Below are 18,880 nucleotides of genomic sequence, written 5' to 3' on the forward strand. Positions count from 1 at the left end.
ATGTACAATGTATGTGCATGTATATGTAGCAGAAAAGCTGTAAAACCCCCCCCAAAAGATATTTGACCTCCAAAGAGGTGGAGGACACAGTTTATAACAATTTGCAACAGGGAGACACTTCCAGCACAGAGGCAGAGAAAATGTCTAACTGGCATCTTGGAGACATGCCCTTTACATTCTAATCAGACAGCACCAAATGTTCTGTAAACACCAGCTCTAGAGGCTTGTAGGAAGTCAAAACAAACAGGCTGTCAGCTGCTACAGAATCACACAGTGTTCACAGAATGTCATCAATACAATATAACAGTGAATAATCAGTGTGTCCTCGGCCCTTGTACCTCAAGTCCGGCGTTAATCTCTATCAACAGATGTGAGAACAATCCATAACATTCAGCATCAAGTCTGGTGACCATCAACCCACACTTTGAGTGTCACAAGTAGAACACTGGAAATCATCCGTACACTGATTCTTTCCATTGAGGTCTTAATATTACAATGAGTTGGAATTCTGTTGGTGGCCCTTGACAAATTGGCAGCTTAATTAATGTTCTGTGTACAGTAATAAAGTATGTTGCTACTCCTCTGAAGTCTCAGCCTGATATTCCCAAATTCCCCTTCCCTTAGATATGCATTTGTATCACCTTATCAACAACAACGTGTTATACACTGACTGTACAAAACATTATGAACACCTGCTCGTTTCATGACATAGAATGAGCATATATAATCCAAGATGGCGTAGCAGTCAGACGTCTTTGTCTTGTCTTGTCTCGTCCAGTGTATATATCATTTTCTTCGTATATATTTTGTATATATTTTTTATCTCAATTTCAATATACTCTTCTCACCCAATGTAGTATGGATCTGCTATTTTTTATACTTTAGAACCGGAACCCTCATCAGGAGCTAGCCAGCTAACTAGCTACTAGCTAGTAGTCAGTTAGCCACTGCTAGCGGTCATCACCATTAACTAGGGCATCAGCCAGCCTCAGCCTGTTCAATTCCTGCCAGTCTGCACAGCGTGATATCAACCCAGAGCATATCGGACTGTTTTTTCTCCGGATTCCTACCGCAAGTTCTGAACCTTTACACCGGATCATCGCAGCTAGCTAGCTGCTACCCGAGTGGCTACTCCTGGCTAACATCTCTGTCACGAAGCAAGCACCAGTTAGCCTGGAGCTAGCCTCGAGCTAGGCCCATCTCCCTGCTAGCCGAAGAGATCCCTCAGACAATTCCTGGGTTTCAAAACCTCTTTTGCCAATTGGCCTGGATTCCTTGCTGCTGACACGGAGCCCCACCAATCCATCACGACTGGTCTGCCGACGTAGCCGTTCGAGGGGGTTTCAACAGGCTCTCCCTTTGCGATGTCCCCCTGAGGCTCATCTGCTAGCCTGCCAGCCCCGGCCTGCTAGCTGTCTGAATCGCTGTGTCTCCAGCTTGCCTAGCTACTCACTGGACCCTATGATCACTCGGCTACACATGCCTCTCCCTAATGTCAACATGCCTTGTCTATTGCTGTTTTGGTTGGTGATTATTGTCTTATTTCACTGTAGAGTCTCCAGCCCTGCTCAATATGCCTTAGCTAGCCCTTTTGTTCCACCCCCCCACTCATGCGGTGACTTCACCTGGCTTAAATGGTGCCTCTAGAGACAAAACCTCTCTCATCGTCACTCAATGCTAGGTTTTACCTCCACTGTACTCACATCCTGCCATACCCTTGTCTGTACATTATGCCTTGAATATACTCTTCCTTGCCCAGAAATCTGCTCCTTTTACTCTCTGTTCCGAACGCACTAGACGACCAGTTTTTATAGCCTTTAGCCGTACCCTTATCATACTCCTCCTCTGTTCCTCTGGTGATGTAGAGGTTAACCCAGGCCCTGCAGCCCCCAGCATCACTCCCATTCCCCAGGCGCTCTCATTTGTTGACTTCTGTAACTGTAAAAGCCTTGGTTTCAGGCATGTTAACATTAGAAGCCTCCTCCCTAAGTTTGTTTTATTCACTGCTTTAGCACACTCTGTCAACCCAGATGTCCTAGCCATGTCTGAATCCTGGCTTAGGAAGGCCACCAAAAATCCTGACATTTCCATCCCTAACTATCACATTTTCCGACAAGATAGAACTGCCAAAGGGGGAGGAGTTGCAATCTACTGCAGAGATAGCCTGCAGAGTTCTGTCATACTATCTAGGTCTGTGCCCAAACAATTCGAGCTTCTACTTAAAAATCAACCTTTTCAAAAACAAGTCTCTCACCGTTGCCGCTTGCTATAGACCCCCCTCAGCCCCCAGCTGTGCCCTGGACACCATACGTGAATTGATCGCTCCCCATCTATCTTCAGAGTTCGTACTGTTAGGTGACCTAAACTGGGACATGCTTAAAACTTCTTCTGGCTGCAGGGGCAGTATTGAGTAGCTCTGATAAAAGGTGCCCATTTCAAACGGCCTCGTACTCAATTCTTGCTCGTACAATATGCATATTATTATTACTATTGGATAGAAAACACTCTCTAGTTTCTAAAACCGTTTGAATTATATCTGTGAGTAAAACAGAACTCATTTGGCACAAACTTCCTGACCAGGAAGTGGAAAGTCTGAAAACTATGCTCTGTTCTAGGTCCTGCCTATAAATGGGCATGATACGTATTAGTATACATGCACGTCATACACCTTCCCCTAGATGTCAAGAGGCAGTGAGAGAAGAAATGGAGTGTTTATCTTGGTCTGAGGTGGAATAAATCCTCTTGGAATGACGTGTCACCCATTTCCTGTTTTCTGGAAAGCGCGAGGATGGACCTGGAATTGCCTTCTGAAAAGCTGTCGTTATAGGCGACTACTATCTCCGGCTTTGATTTTATTTGATACATGTGACAATATCATCGTAAAGTATGTTTTTTCAATATAGTTTTATTAGATTATTGAAATTTATTCGGGACGTTAGGCGTGTTGCGTTGTGTGCCTTTGTTCAGGAAGGAGAGCTTCGCGCCACTTGGCTAGTGCGCTTGCTAATTCAAGAGGGAAAAAGGACGTTCTAAATCCAAACAACGATTGTTCTTGACAAAGGACCTCTTGTACAACATTCTGATGGAAGCTCATCAAAAGTAGGACCCATTTTATGATGCTATTTCATATATCTGTCGAACTGTGTACTATTAGTTTTGCGCCCAGGTTTTGGGCACTCGCTCGCCATAACGTAAGCCTTATGTCGTAATGAAGTTATTTTTAGAATTCTAACACTGCGATTGCATTAAGAACTAGTGTATCTATCATTTCCTATACAACATGTATTTTTTAGTAATGTTTATGAATAGTTATTTGGTCAGAATATGTGAGAGTCAGAAAAATATCCGGATGTTCTGGGAAAAAGATGCTACCTTAGCACAATGTGTAACCACTGATTTCAGCTCTAAATATGCACATTTTCGAACAAAACATAGATTTATTGTATAACATGTTATAAGACTGTCATCTGATGAAGTTGTTTCTTGGTTAGTTTGGTTGGTTCTTGGTTAGTTAGGTTGGCTTTGTGCATGCTACCTGTGCTGTGAAAAATGTCTGTCCTTTTTTGTATTTGGTGGTGAGCTAACATAAATATACGTGGTGTTTTCGCTGTAAAACATTTTAAAAATCGGACATGTTGGCTGGATTCACAAGATGTTTATCTTTAAATGATGTATTGGACTTGTTAATGTGTGAAAGTTAAATATTTTAAAAATATATATTTTGAATTTCGCGCCCTGCACTTGAGCTGGCTGTTGTCATAAGTGTACCGACGTCGGGCTTGCAGCCAGAAGAAGTTAACACCCCGGCCATCCTACAATCTAAGCTAGATGCCCTCAATCTCACACAAATTATCAAGGAACCTACCAGGTACAACCCTAAATCCGTAACCATGGGCACCCTCTTAGATATCATCCTGACCGACTTGCACTCTAAATACACATTTGCTGTCTTCAACCAGGATCTCAGCGATCACTGCCTCATTGTCTGCGTGCGTAATGGGTCTGCGGTCAAACGACCAACCCTCATCACTGTCAAACGCTCCCTAAAACACTTCAGCGAGCAGGCCTTTCTAATCGACCTGGCTCGGGTATCCTGGAAGGATATTGACCTCATCCCATCAGTAGAGGATGCCTGGTTGCTCTTCAAAAGTTCTTTCCTCACCATCTTAAATAAGCATGCCCCATTCCACAAATGTGGAACTAAGAACAGATATAGGCCTTGGTTCACCCCAGACTTGACTGCCCTTGACCAGCACAAAAACATCCTGTGGCGTTCTGCATTAGCATCGAATAGCCTTCGCGATATGCAACTTTTCAGGGAAGTCAGGAACCAATATACTCAGTCAGTTAGGAAAGCTAAGGCTAGCTTTTTCAAACAGAAATTTGTTTCCTGTAGCACTAAAGCCAAAAAGTTTTGGGACACTGTAAAGTCCATGGAGAATAAGAGCGCCTCCTCCCAGCTGCCTCTGCACTGAGGATAGTAAACACTGTCACCACCGATAAATCTACGATAATCGATAATTTCAATAAGCATTTTTCTATGGCTGGCCAAGCTTTCCACCTGGCTACCCCTACCCCGGCCAACATCTCAGCACCCCCTGCAGCAACTTGCCCAAGCCCCCCTCGTCTCTCCTTCACCCAAATCCAGACCACTGATGTTCTGAAAGAGCTGCAAAATTTGGATCCTACAAATCAGCTGGGCTAGACTTTCTGGACCCTCTCTTTCTAAAATGATCCGCCGGAATTGTTGCAACCCCTATTACTAGCCTATTCAACCTCTCTTTCGTATTGTCTGAGATCCCCAAAGATTGGAAAGCTGCCGCGGTCATCCCCCTCTTCAAAGGGGGAGACACTCTAGACCCGAACTGTTATAGACCTATATCCATCCTGCCCTGCCTTTCTAAAATCTTCGAAAGCCAAGTTAACAAACAGATCACCGACCATTTCGAATCCCACCACACCTTCTCCACTATGCAATCTGGTTTCCGAGCTGGTCATGGGTGCACCTCAGCCACGCTCAAGGTCCTAAACGATATCATAACCGCCATTGATAAAAGACAGTACTGTGCAGCCGTCTTCATTGACCTGGCCAAGGCTTTCGACTCTGTCAATCACCGAATTCTCATCTGCAGACTCAATAGCCTTGGATTCTCAAATGACTGCCTCGCCTGGTTCACCAACTACTTCTCAGATAGAGTTCAGTGTGTCAAATCGGAGGGCCTGTTGTCCAGACCTCTGGCATCCACCTCTACGCAGACGACACCATTCTGTATACATCTGGACCTACTTTGGACACTGTGCTAACAAACCTCCAAACGAGCTTCAACGCCATACAACACTCCTTCCATGGCCTCCAACTGCTTTTAAATGCTAGTAAAACTAACTGCATGCTCTTCAACCGATTTCTGCCAGCACCCTCCACTAGCATCACTACTCTGGACGGTTCTGACCTAGAATATGTGCACAACTACAAATACTTAGGTGTCTGGTTAGACTGTAAACTCTCCTTCCAGACTCACATCAAGCATCTCCAATCCCAAATTAAATCTAGAATCGGCTTACTATTTCGCAACAAAGCCTCCTTCACTCATGCTGCCAAACATACCCTCGTAAAACTGACTATCCTACCCGTCCCTGACTTCGGCGATGTCATTTACAAAATAGCCTCCAACACTCTACTCAGCAAACTGGATGTAGTCTATCACAGTGCCATCCATTTTGTCACCAAAGCCCCATATACTACCCACCACTGCGACCTGTATGCTCTCATTGGCTGGCCCTCACTACATATTCGTCGCCAAACCCACTGGCTCCAGGTCATCTATAAGTCTTTGCTAGGTAAAGCCCCGCCTTATCTCAGCTCACTGGTCACCATAGCAACACCCACCCGTAGCACACGCTCCAGCAGGTATATTTCACTGGTTATCCCCAAAGCCAACACTTTCTTTGGCCGCCTTTCCTTCCACTTCTCTGCTGCCAATGACTGGAACGAATTGCAAAAATCTCCGAAGCTGGAGTCTTATTTCTCCCTCTCTAACTTTAAGCATCAGCTGTCAGAGCAGCTTACCGATCACTGTACCTGTACACAGCCAATCTGTAAATAGCAAACCCAACTACCTCATCCCCATATTATTACTTACCCACTTGCTCTTTTGCACCCCAGAATCTGTACTTGCACATCATCATCTGCACATTTATCATCTGCACATTTATCACTCCAGTGTTAATGCTAAATTGGAATTATTTCTCCTCTATGGCCTATTTATTGCCTACCTCCCTACTCTTCTACATTTGCACGCACTGTACATAGATTTTTTATTATTGACTGTACGTTTGTTTATGTGTAACTGTGTTGTTGTTTTTGTCACACTGCTCTGCTTTATCTTGACTAGGTCGCAGTTTTAAATGAAAACTTGTTCTCAACTGGCCTACCTGGATAAATAAAGGTGATTTTTTGATTTATTAACATAGACTGACCAGGTGAATCCAGCTGAAAGCTATAATCCCTTCTTGATGTAACTTGTTAAATCAACTTCAGTGTAGATGAAGGGGAGTGAAGATGAAGTGGAGGAGACAGGTTAAAGAAGGATTTTTAAGCTTTGAGAAAATAGACACATGGATTGGGTATGTGTGCCGTTCAGAGGGTGAACGTGCAAGACAAAAGATTTAACTGCCTTTGAACGGGCTATTGTAGTAGGTGCCAAGCACACCGGATTGACTGTGTCAAGAACTGCAAAGCTGTTGGGTTTCTCATGCTCAACATTTTCCTGTGTGTATCAAGAATGGTCTACCACCCAAAGGACATCCAGCCAACATGACACAACTGTGAGGAGCATTGGAGTCAACATTGGCCAGCATCCCTGTGGAACGCTTTCAACACCTTGTAGAGTCCATTCGCTGACGAATTAAGGCTTTTCTGAGGACAAAAGGGGGTGCAACTCAAAAATAGGAAGGTTTTCCTAAAGTTTGGTATACTCAGAGTGTATAGATGTTGCAGAACATTGGTATATACTCTAAAGGCCTGCATGGATCTTGGAAATCTTCTTAATTGAGTGTCTCAGCTCTAAAGAGAGTGTATGTGAAAAATATATATCTATGTGTATGAAATGTACATGACAAGCCCCAGCTTTCTTGTTTCCAGAGTAATGCAGCAATAATGAATGCAATGGATGTGTGTATCTGTCACCCAGGGATCATATCCTACCTGTGTCGGTGCAATGCAGTCATGCCCACATCCATTGTGGCAGCATTTTTCATCATTGGGGCAGTCACTGTCATTGGAACAGAACTCCGCACACGTCCCCACGCCCCATCGTCTACGAGGGCACACTCCAGGCTTTGCTTTGGGACAACACAATTTAACCAGACATGTCAGGGAACCCAACTTACCACAAAGAGACATGAACATTTACACAATTGGACTGAACCATTTTCTGAAAATCTGTCATATTTGTGTGGAGATGTTTATAATAAACAGGAATTTGAATTTGTGAAAAGATTGCAGACAATACCCCTGATATTTTTGTGTCTAATTAGTTTTGGAGACATTTGGCCACCATCATCAATGTTTCCCCCATAACACCCATGAAAACGCATGGCAGCCTTCTGAACACTGTTAATAAACCAGTCAGGTTCTTACTGAAGTCAGGTGGGACACACAAGGCGTAAGAGTGAAAGACGCAGCATTTGTCATCTTTAGGACAGTCCTCATCGCGGACACATCCCTTGTGTGGCGGCAGGACTTTCAGAAGCAGCGGGCACTGACCTGCCTTCGGGAGGATCGGCACTGAGAGAGCAGGAGGAATAGGAAACAATTGGACCAAACCATTTTCTGAAAATCTGTCATATTTGTGAGGAGATGGTTACGATAAATAGGCATTTACATTTGTAGGAAGTCAAAACAGAAAGGAGGTGACATTGTCAGCTGCTATAGAATCACACAGTGTTCCACAATGTCATCAATACAATACAACAATGCAATGAATAATCAGTGTGTCCTCGGTCCTTCTACTGGGACCTCCAGTCTGGCGTCAATCACTATCAACAGATATGAGAACAATCCATAACATTCAACATCAAGTCTAGTGACCATCAACCCACACCTTGAATGTCACAACGAGAACAATGGAAATCATGTGTATTACAGAAACTCTATGCTAAACATTGTGTTGATTACTCTAAATTAAATATGAGCTTTACTGGTCTTAAATGAACCCATTACAAAATGTTTATGATGGCAAATTGTCAGGCTGCACTGACTCTTTCCATTGAAGTCTTACTATTACAATGACTTGGAATCTTTCTAATTCTATGGCTGAAATTCTCAGGGTCATATATCAACAAGCTCTCATTCTCCCTTCAGAATTAGACGGTTTTGTACTTTTCTGCAAATGTCAAATGTTAAAGTGTTTTTGACATCCTGGGTTGCTCCGCCTGCTCAGCATACTGTAGTTCCAATTCTCCAAATGTCAAATTTCTGAGTTGCCCCAAATGCCAAATGTTGAAGTTAAGAGTAAAGGTTTAGGATAGAATAAAAAATATATATATTAAAAAAGCTATCTACAACTGGATTGAACATGAGACCTTTGGCTCTGGAATCTTGGGATGACACCTATCCACCACCTCTACCCAGAACTCCATAGCAACACCCAAGCCTACTCGATGGTAATAGCACTCACCGTTACCCCTAGCGGCTGGTTTTTGAAGGCACTTCCTGACGTAGTCAGGACATGGTCAGATGTCCTATTTGGAAGTCAATTTTGAGCTATATGGCTGCATATATATATACACTGCTCCAAAAAATTAAGGGAACACTTAAACAACACAATGTAACTCCAAGTCAATCACACTTCTGTGAAATCAAACTGTCCACTTAGGAAGAAACACTGATTGACAATAAATTTCACATGCTGTTGTGCAAATGGAATAGACAAAAGGTGGAAATTATAGGCAATTAGCAAGACACCCCCAATAAAGGAGTGGTTCTGCAGGTGGTGACCACAGACCACTTCTCAGTTCCTATGCTTCCTGGCTGATGTTTTGGTCACTTTTGAATGCTGGCGGTGCTTTCACTCTAGTGGTAGCATAAGACGGAGTCTACAACCCACACAAGTGGCTCAGGTAGTGCAGCTCATCCAGGATGGCACATCAATGCGAGCTGTGGCAAGAAGGTTTGCTGTGTCTGTCAGCGTAGTGTCCAGAGCATGGAGGCGCTACCAGGAGACAGGCCAGTACATCAGGAGACGTGGAGGAGGCCGTAGGAGGGCAACAACCCAGCAGCAGGACCGCTACCTCCGCCTTTGTGCAAGGAGGAGCACTGCCAGAGCCCTGCAAAATGACCTCCAGCAGGCCACAAATGTGCATGTGTCAGCATATGGTCTCACAAGGGGTCTGAGGATCTCATCTCGGTACCTAATGGCAGTCAGGCTACCTCTGGCGAGCACATGGAGGGCTGTGCGGCCCCACAAAGAAATGCCACCCCACACCATGACTGACCCAGAGACTGGTCTGTGGTCACCACCTGCAGAACCACTCCTTTATTGGGGGTGTCTTGCTAATTGCTTATAATTTCCACCTTTTGTCTATTCCATTTGCACAAAAGCATGTGAAAATTATTGTCAATTAGTGTTGCTTCCTAAGTGGACAGTTTGATTTCACAGAAGTGTGATTGACTTGGAGTTACATTGTGTTGTTTAAGTGTTCCCTTTATTTTTTTGAGCAGTGTATATATATATATATATAACTCTAAAGGCCTACATGGCTCTCAGAAATCTTCTTAATTTATTGTCTTAGCTCTAAAGAGAGTGTATGTGAAATATATTGATCTATGTGTATGAAATGTACATTACAAGATCCAGCTTTCTTGTTTCCAGAGTAATGCAGCAATAATGAATGCAATAGATGGGTGTATCTTTCACTCTGGGACCATATCCTACCTGTGTAAGGTGCAATGCAGTCATGCCCACATCCATTGTGGCAGCATTTTTCATCATTGGGGCAGTCACTGTCATTGGAACATAACTCAGCACACGTCCCCACGCCCCATCGTCTACGAGGGCACACTCCAGGCTTTGCTTTGGGACAACACAATTTGAGCAGACATGTCAGGGAACCCAACTTACCATAAAGAGACATGAACATGGACACAATTGGACTGAACCATTTTCTGAAAATCTGTTATATTTGTGTGGAGATGTTTACGATAAATAGGAATTTGTAGAAAGTCAAAACAGAAAGGTGGTGACATTGTCAGCTGCTATATTATCACACAGTGTTCCACAATGTCATCAACACAATACAACAGTGAATAATCAGTGTGTCCTCGGTCCTTCTGCTGGGACCTGCAGTCTGGCGTCAATCACTGTCAACAGATATGAGAACAATCCATAACATTCATCATCAAGTCTAGTGACCATCAACCCACACCTTGAATGTCACAAGTATAACAATGGAAATCATGTGTATTACAGAAACTCTATGCTAAACATTGTGTTTGATCACTCTAAATTAAATATGAGCTTTACTGGTCTAAAATGTTCCCATTACAAAATGTTTATGGTGGCAAATTGTCAGCCTGCACTGACTCTTTCCATTGAAGTCTTACTATTACAATGACTTGGAATCTTTCTAATTCTATGGCTGGAATTCGCAGGGTCATATATCAACAAGCTCTCATTCTCCCTTCAGAATTAGACGGTTTTGTACTTTTCTGCAAATGTCAAATGTTAAAGTGTTTTTGACACCCTGGGTTGCTCCTCCTGCTCAGCATACTGTAGTTCCAATTCTCCAAATGCCAAATATTGAAGTTAAGAGTTAAGGTTTAGGATAGAATAAAAAAATATATATTAAAAAAGCTATCTACAACTGGATTGAACATGAGACCTTTGGCTCTGGAGTCATGGGATGACACCTATCCATCACCTCTACCCAGAACTCCATAGCAAAACCCAAGCCTACTCGATGGTAATAGCACTCACCGTTACCCCTAGTGGCTGGTTTTTGAAGGCACTTCCTGACGTAGTCAGGACATGGTCAGATGTCCCATTTGGAAGTCAATTTTGAGCTATATGGCTGCATATATATATATATATATATGTATATAACTCTAAAGGCCTACATGGCTCTCAGAAATCTTCTTAATTTATTGTCTCAGCTCTAAAGAGAGTGTATGTGAAATATATTGATCTATGTGTGTGAACTGTACATTACAAGATCCAGCTTTCTTGTTTCCAGAGTAATGCAGCAATAATGAATGCAATAGATGGGTGTATCTTTCACTCTGGGACCATATCCTACCTGTGTAAGGTGCAATGCAGTCATGCCCACATCCATTGTGGCAGCATTTTTCATCATTGGGGCAGTCACTGTCATTGGAACATAACTCTGCACACGTCCCTACGCCCCATCGTCTACGAGGGCACACTCCAGGCTTTGCTTTGGGACAACACAATTTGAGCAGACATGTCAGGGAACCTGACTTACCACAAAGAGACATGAACATGGACAAAATGGACTGAACCATTTTCTGAAAATCTGTGATATTTGTGTAGAGATCGTTACGGTAAATAGGCATTTGAAGCTCTGGGACGATTGTAGACTATACCCCAAGTAACTTAGTGTCAACTAATCGTTTTGGAGACATTTGGCCCCATCATCAATTTTTCCCCCATAACACCCATGAAAATGATTGACAGCCTTCTGAACACTCACAATCTATTGGTTCAAATAAGTAAGGTGAAAACATTGTATGTTAACTAAAAAGGGCTGTGCAACTGGTTAAACACAGACACACAAACAGTGCTTTAAATGCCAAATAATAGTTTATAGTTGAATGAACATACAGTGTATATATACAGTGGCAAGAAAAAGTATGTTGAACCCTTTGGAATTACATGGATTTCTGCATAAATTGGTCATAAAATTTGATCTAATCTTCATATAAGTCACAACAATAGACTAACGTAGTGTGCTTAAACTAATAACAGCAATTATTGTAATTTTCCTGTATACATTGAATACATAATTTAAACATTCACAGTGTAGGTTGGAAAAAGTATCTATATATGTAGGCCTGCATGGCTCTTGGAAATGTTCTTATTTGGGTGTCTCAGCTCTAAAGAGAGTGTATGTGAAATATATTGATCTATGTGTATGAACTGTACATTACAAGCTCCAGCTTTCTTTTTTCCCAGAGTAATGCAGCAATAATGAATGCAATAGATGTGTGTATCTGTCACTCTGGGACCATATCCTACCTGTGTTAGGTGCAATGCAGTCATGCCCACATCCATTGTGGCAGCATTTTTCATCATTGGGGCAGTCACTGTCATTGGAACAGAACTCTGCACACGTCCCCACGCCCCATCGTCTACGAGGGCACACTCCAGGCTTTGCTTTGGGACACCAAATTTAACCAGACATGTCAGGGAACCCAACTTATCACAAAGAGACATGAACATGGACAGAATGGACTGAACCATTTTCTGAAAATCTGTCATATTTGTGTGGAGATGGTTATGATAAACAGGAATTTGTATCTGTGAAAAGATTGCAGAGTATACCCCTAATATTTTTGTGTCTAATTAGTTTTGGAGACATTTGGCCACCATCATCAATGTTTCCCCCATAACACCCATGAAAACGCATGGCAGCCTTCTGAACACTGTTAATAAACCAGTCAGGTTCTTACTGAAGTCAGGTGGGACACACAAGGCGTAAGAGTGAAAGACGCAGCATTTGTCATCTTTAGGACAGTCCTCATCGCGGACACATCCCTTGTGTGGCGGCAGGACTTTCAGAAGCAGCGGGCACTGACCTGCCTTCGGGAGGATCGGCACTGAGAGAGCAGGAGGAATAGGAAACAATTGGACCAAACCATTTTCTGAAAATCTGTCATATTTGTGAGGAGATGGTTACGATAAATAGGCATTTACATTTGTAGGAAGTCAAAACCGAAAGGAGGTGACATTGTCAGCTGCTATAGAATCACACAGTGTTCCACAATGTCATCAATACAATACAACAATGCAATGAATAATCAGTGTGTCCTCGGTCCTTCTACTGGGACCTCCAGTCTGGCGTCAATCACTATCAACAGATATGAGAACAATCCATAACATTCAACATCAAGTCTAGTGACCATCAACCCACACCTTGAATGTCACAACGAGAACAATGGAAATCATGTGTATTACAGAAACTCTATGCTAAATATTGTGTTGATCACTCTAAATTAAATATGAGCTTTACTGGTCTTAAATGAACCCATTACAAAATGTTTATGATGGCAAATTGTCAGGCTGCACTGACTCTTTCCATTGAAGTCTTACTATTACAATGACTTGGAATCTTTCTAATTCTATGGCTGAAATTCTCAGGGTCATATATCAACAAGCTCTCATTCTCCCTTCAGAATTAGACGGTTTTGTACTTTTCTGCAAATGTCAAATGTTAAAGTGTTTTTGACACCCTGGGTTGCTCCTCCTGCTCAGCATACTGTAGTTCCAATTCTCCAAATGCCAAATATTGAAGTTAAGAGTTAAGGTTTAGGATAGAATAAAAAAATATATATTAAAAAAGCTATCTACAACTGGATTGAACATGAGACCTTTGGCTCTGGAGTCATGGGATGACACCTATCCATCACCTCTACCCAGAACTCCATAGCAACACCCAAGCCTACTTGATGGTAATAGCACTCACCGTTACCCCTAGTGGCTGGTTTTTGAAGGCACTTCCTGACGTAGTCAGGACATGGTCAGATGTCCTATTTGGAAGTCAAGTTTGAGCTATATGGCTGCATATATATATATATGTATATAACTCTAAAGGCCTACATGGCTCTCAGAAATCTTCTTAATTTATTGTCTCAGCTCTAAAGAGAGTGTATGTGAAATATATTGATCTATGTGTATGAACTGTACATTACAAGATCCAGCTTTCTTGTTTCCAGAGTAATGCAGCAATAATGAATGCAATAGATGGGTGTATCTTTCACTCTGGGACCATATCCTACCTGTGTAAGGTGCAATGCAGTCATGCCCACATCCATTGTGGCAGCATTTTTCATCATTGGGGCAGTCACTGTCATTGGAACATAACTCCGCACACGTCCCCACGCCCCATCGTCTACGAGGGCACACTCCAGGCTTTGCTTTGGGACAACACAATTTGAGCAGACATGTCAGGGAACCCAACTTACCACAAAGACACATGAACATAGATACAATTAGACTGAACCATTTTCTGAAAATCTGTCATATTTGTGTGGAGATGGTTACGATAAATGTTAGCTGCTACAGAATCACACAGTGGTCACAGAATGTCATCAGTACACTACAACAGTGAATAATCAGTGTGTCCTCGATCCTGGTACTTGGACATCCAGTCTGGCGTCAATCACTATCAACAGATATGACAATCCATAACATTCAGCATCAAGTCTAGTGACCATCAACCCACACCTTGAGTGTCACAACTAGAATACTGGAAATATTGTGTATTACATAGACTGTATACGCTAAATGTTTTGTTGGTCACTCTAAATATGATCTTTAGCGATCTTACATTTCCCCATTACAAATAGGTTTATGGTAGCAGCTTGTCAGCCTACACTGACTCTTCCATTTGAAGTCTTACTATTACAATGACTATGTATCTTTCTAATTCTACAGCTGGAATACTCTGGGTCATATATATATATATATATAGACTCTATATGCCTGCATGGCTCTTGGAAATCTTCATAATTTAGTGTCTTAGCTCTTAACCGAGCTCCAGCTTTCTTGATTCCAGAGTAATGCAGCAATAATGAATGCAATGGATGTGTGTATTTGTCACTCAGGGAACATATCCTACCTGTGTAAGGTGCAATGCAGACATGCCCACATCCGTTGTGACAGCATTTTTCATCATTGGGGCAGTCACTGTCATTGGAACAGAACTCTGCACATATCCCTGAGCCCCATCGTCTACGAGGGCACACTCCAGGCTTTGCTTTGTGAACACAATTTGATCAGATATGTCAGGGGACCCAACTTGCCACAATGAGACATGAACATAGACACAATTGGACTGAATCATTTTCTGAAAATCTGTCATATTTGTGTTGATATGTATTCGACAAATATGCATTTGCATCTCTGGAAAGTTTGTAGGCCATACTCCAAGTAATTTTGTGTCTAATTAATAGTTTTGGAGACATTTGTCCCCGATCATCAATGTTTCCCCTATAACACCCATGACAATGCATGGCAGCCTTCTGAATACTCACAATCTATTGGTTAAAATATGTAGGTTGAAAACATTGTATGTTAACTAAAACGGGCTGTGCAACTGGTTACACACAGACACACAAACAGTGCTTTTAAGATGCCCAAGTAATAATTTATAGTTGAATGAACATATGAGACAAGTTGACAAACACATCATTATATGTTGACTGAGTTGTTGCATACGTTTTCTCAAGTTGGAGCTAAGTTTGGGCCAACTAAAAATGTTAAGTTCAGGTAACACTTTTATCTAGCAGGCTTCTTCAAAAAACTCAGCAAATTGTCACAGTTTGTTTCATGACAAATAATGCAAAGTAGGCTAATTAGAACAACTCACCTGTAGATGTGCCTCCCGTTTCTGCAGCAGAGACTATTTTCAAATCTACAAATGCCAACAGAGAAAGAACCAAAGCACAACGCGCTGACAAATTCATGTCCATGCTGACTTCAAGACTGTTAGAGCAAATGCAGTCCACATCAATTTCATAGAAGAGGAGGAGACCATAATATGTATTAACCTTAGATGACTAAGAGGGGGCACTGCTTTGAAGCCACCGCACAGCCATTTTGGAACTCCTCCTTCATTGTAAAAAAAAAAAGCTATAGAAATGCATCTATTAATGTCTACATTTGTTTTTTGACAAATATATTATATTACAGACACCTTAATGCATACATGAAAATGATATTAATTGAACTGAACATGAACATTTTATATTTTGAGAGTGTTCATGTTAATGCCCCCACCACAACAAAGAATTACTTAAATACATGAAATTGTGTCCTTGAAACATTTTATTGAAATTGTCACGTCCTGACCTTAGAGATTCTATTTATGTCTCTGTTTTGGTTGGTCAGGGCGTGAGTTTGGGTGGGCAATCTATGTCTGGTGTTCTATGTTGTCCTTGTGTTGTATTTCTGTGTGTTTGGCCTGATATGGTTCTCAATCAGAGGCAGCTGTCTATCATTGTCTCTGATTGAGAATCATATTTAGGTAGCCTGTTCCCACCTGTGTTTGTGGGTGGTTGTTTCCTGTGTTAGTGTTTGCACCATACGGGACTGTTTCGGTTGTTTGTTTGTTTGTACTTTTGTTATTTTGTTCAGTGTTCTGTTGAGTTATTAAATTTCTCATTATGGACACTTACCACGCTGCACATTGGTCCGATCCTTGCTACTCCTCCTCAGACGAAGAGGAAATCCGTTACAGAAATATTGTAGAATTCCATTCATTCCTATGGAGGACTGCTCTTTCTGGGGTGTGCCAATGTGGCGGCCTGTGGCTTCAAAGCCTCTCATTGGCCATTACAAAGCACCAGCAATCCAGGGTTTTTCACATCATTGGGGAGAGACCATAGAAAAGATGAATGCACAAGGAACAATGGGTCCCTATACCCATCAATTTACATTCCGAGTTCGGATCCGAACACTTGCTTAGGTCACATGTAATGACAATAATTAAAAAGGATATATGGAACTTGTGCCTCTGGGGGTGCTCTTGATCCAAAAGTGGTCCCCCAAATGGACAGTGATATTGTTCAGAAAATAGGACAGAAATTCATCATTGCACAGAAAGGTGCACACCACCCCAAACCCATGAGCAAAAGCAAATATGTGTATTGTTAGCCTAAAATGAAAGAGAAATGTATTAATTGAACTATACAGCCAACATTCAAGCCAACATTTGATGTAAACAATTAACAACTAAACGTCCATAGTGTGTCTTCAACTGAGTGTGTAGTTCAATGACTGAATGCATTTCTGTTAAACTGCAGGTGAAAATCCACAATGTATAATGATTCATAACGAAATGTTTCAAAGTACAGTATGTGGAGAACTATAACACTGTTGATGGGTTGATTTTTGGGCAACGGTTGGGCTCTGTTTACATGGTATATGATTTTTACTTGTAATTCATCTTAAGAAATAGGCCTATACATGTCCCAAAATAACTTTTTTAATTGCTATCAAAGCTTTTCTCTCTCATCTGTCGTGCTCATGAATGGCAGACCTATACACGTTTATAATTTTACTACACTGTCATCTTGTGGCTTAGAGCGGACAACTATTTGGCGGACTAAATAAATGCTCAACATTGGATTTTCTTACATTATTCTCTCACAATAACATTGTAGGACTATACACATCACATTCTATATGACTGACTGAGACAACTCCACTTAGGTTAAACATATAGGCTGCATAAACAAAAGCTAAAGAGAGGATAGCCTATTGCTTACTAAGAATATACAGTATAAACTGAGTGTACAAAACATTAAGAGCATCTTCCTAATATTGAGTTATTTTGCCCTCAATCCGTCGGGGCATGGGCATTCCAAGGTGTTGAAAGCGTTCCACAGGGATGCTGGCCCATGTTGACTCAAATGCTTCCCACAGTTGTGTCCTTTGGGTGGTGGACCATTCTTGATACAAATGGGAAACTGTTGAGCCTGAAAAACCCAGCAGCGTTGCCGTTCTTGACACAAATCGGTGCGCCTGGCACCTACCATATCCCGTTCAAAGACACTTAAATCTTCTGTCTTTGCCATTCACCCTCTGAATGGCACACATACACAATCCATGTCTCAATTGTCTCAAGGCTAAAAGATCCTTCTTTAACCTGTCTCCTCCCCTTCATCTACACTGATTGAAGTGGATTTAACAAGTTACATCAACATGGGATCATAGCTTTCACCTGGATTCACCTGGTCAGTCTCTGTCATGGAATGATCAGGTGTTCATAATGTTTTGTTCAGTCAGTGTATAACACGTTGTTGTTGATAAAGTGATATAAATGCATATTTCAGGGAAATATGGGAATATCAGGCAGAGAATTCAGAGGAGTAGCAACATACGTTTCTTACGATACAGCAATTCACAGAACATTAAGCTGACAATTTGTCAAGGGCCACCAACAATTTAATAATGTTTACAAACTGTTTTACCCAGTTCATATGTACAGTGTCTACTGTATTCTAGTCAAGGCTCATCCTATATAACTACTGATGTACATGCCTTTTCTATTGATATACTTTCCATAATGTTTATACACACCATAATATACTGTATATATATGGTAACACTTCCATTTAAGGGGTCCTTATTACAGTGTAATTACATGTGTCCTTTCACTAACAAGTATTGTAGTTAACTGTAACAACTCATAGGTACAGTATAATAACAACATGTAGCTGGTAGTAATTGCGGTCTGTAATTACAGAAGTCTAACAACGAATGCTTGTTACCATGCTTGTTACAAGTTGGCAGGTTTCCACTAAATTGACCAACTTAGTGATTTGCTTCTTCTCAGCTGCATCCGATTCATTAACAACTGTGACAAAAGTTGGGATCTCTTGTTGATGCGTTGGGTGTCTAAGATTATAGCCTTTACTCAATAGGCTCTAATTACTTAACCATGAATGTGCTCTGTTCAAAATATATCTCCAGTCAACGTTGTTGCTAGCACTAGTACACCACGGAGCACATGTAATATCTGCATAAGTAATTAGTAGGTTATACACAGGATTTATCTAGTTAAAATGAACTTTATCTTGAGGGGTACTGACTTGTGATTATAGTGTACCTGCAAAGTACGTTACCCATCCTGACAATCT

At 41.6% G+C, this 18,880-nt stretch overlaps 1 pseudogene; it reads right to left on the minus strand.

Annotated features, from left to right (window-relative positions):
* Positions 1 to 15,709, minus strand: part of LOC120058694 — a 38,980-nt pseudogene extending 23,271 nt beyond the window's left edge.
* Between the last annotated feature and the right edge of the window lie 3,171 nt (positions 15,710 to 18,880).

Source organism: Salvelinus namaycush, chromosome 14, assembly GCF_016432855.1.
Source record: "Salvelinus namaycush isolate Seneca chromosome 14, SaNama_1.0, whole genome shotgun sequence".
In the NCBI taxonomy this organism is placed as follows: Eukaryota; Metazoa; Chordata; class Actinopteri; order Salmoniformes; family Salmonidae; genus Salvelinus; species Salvelinus namaycush.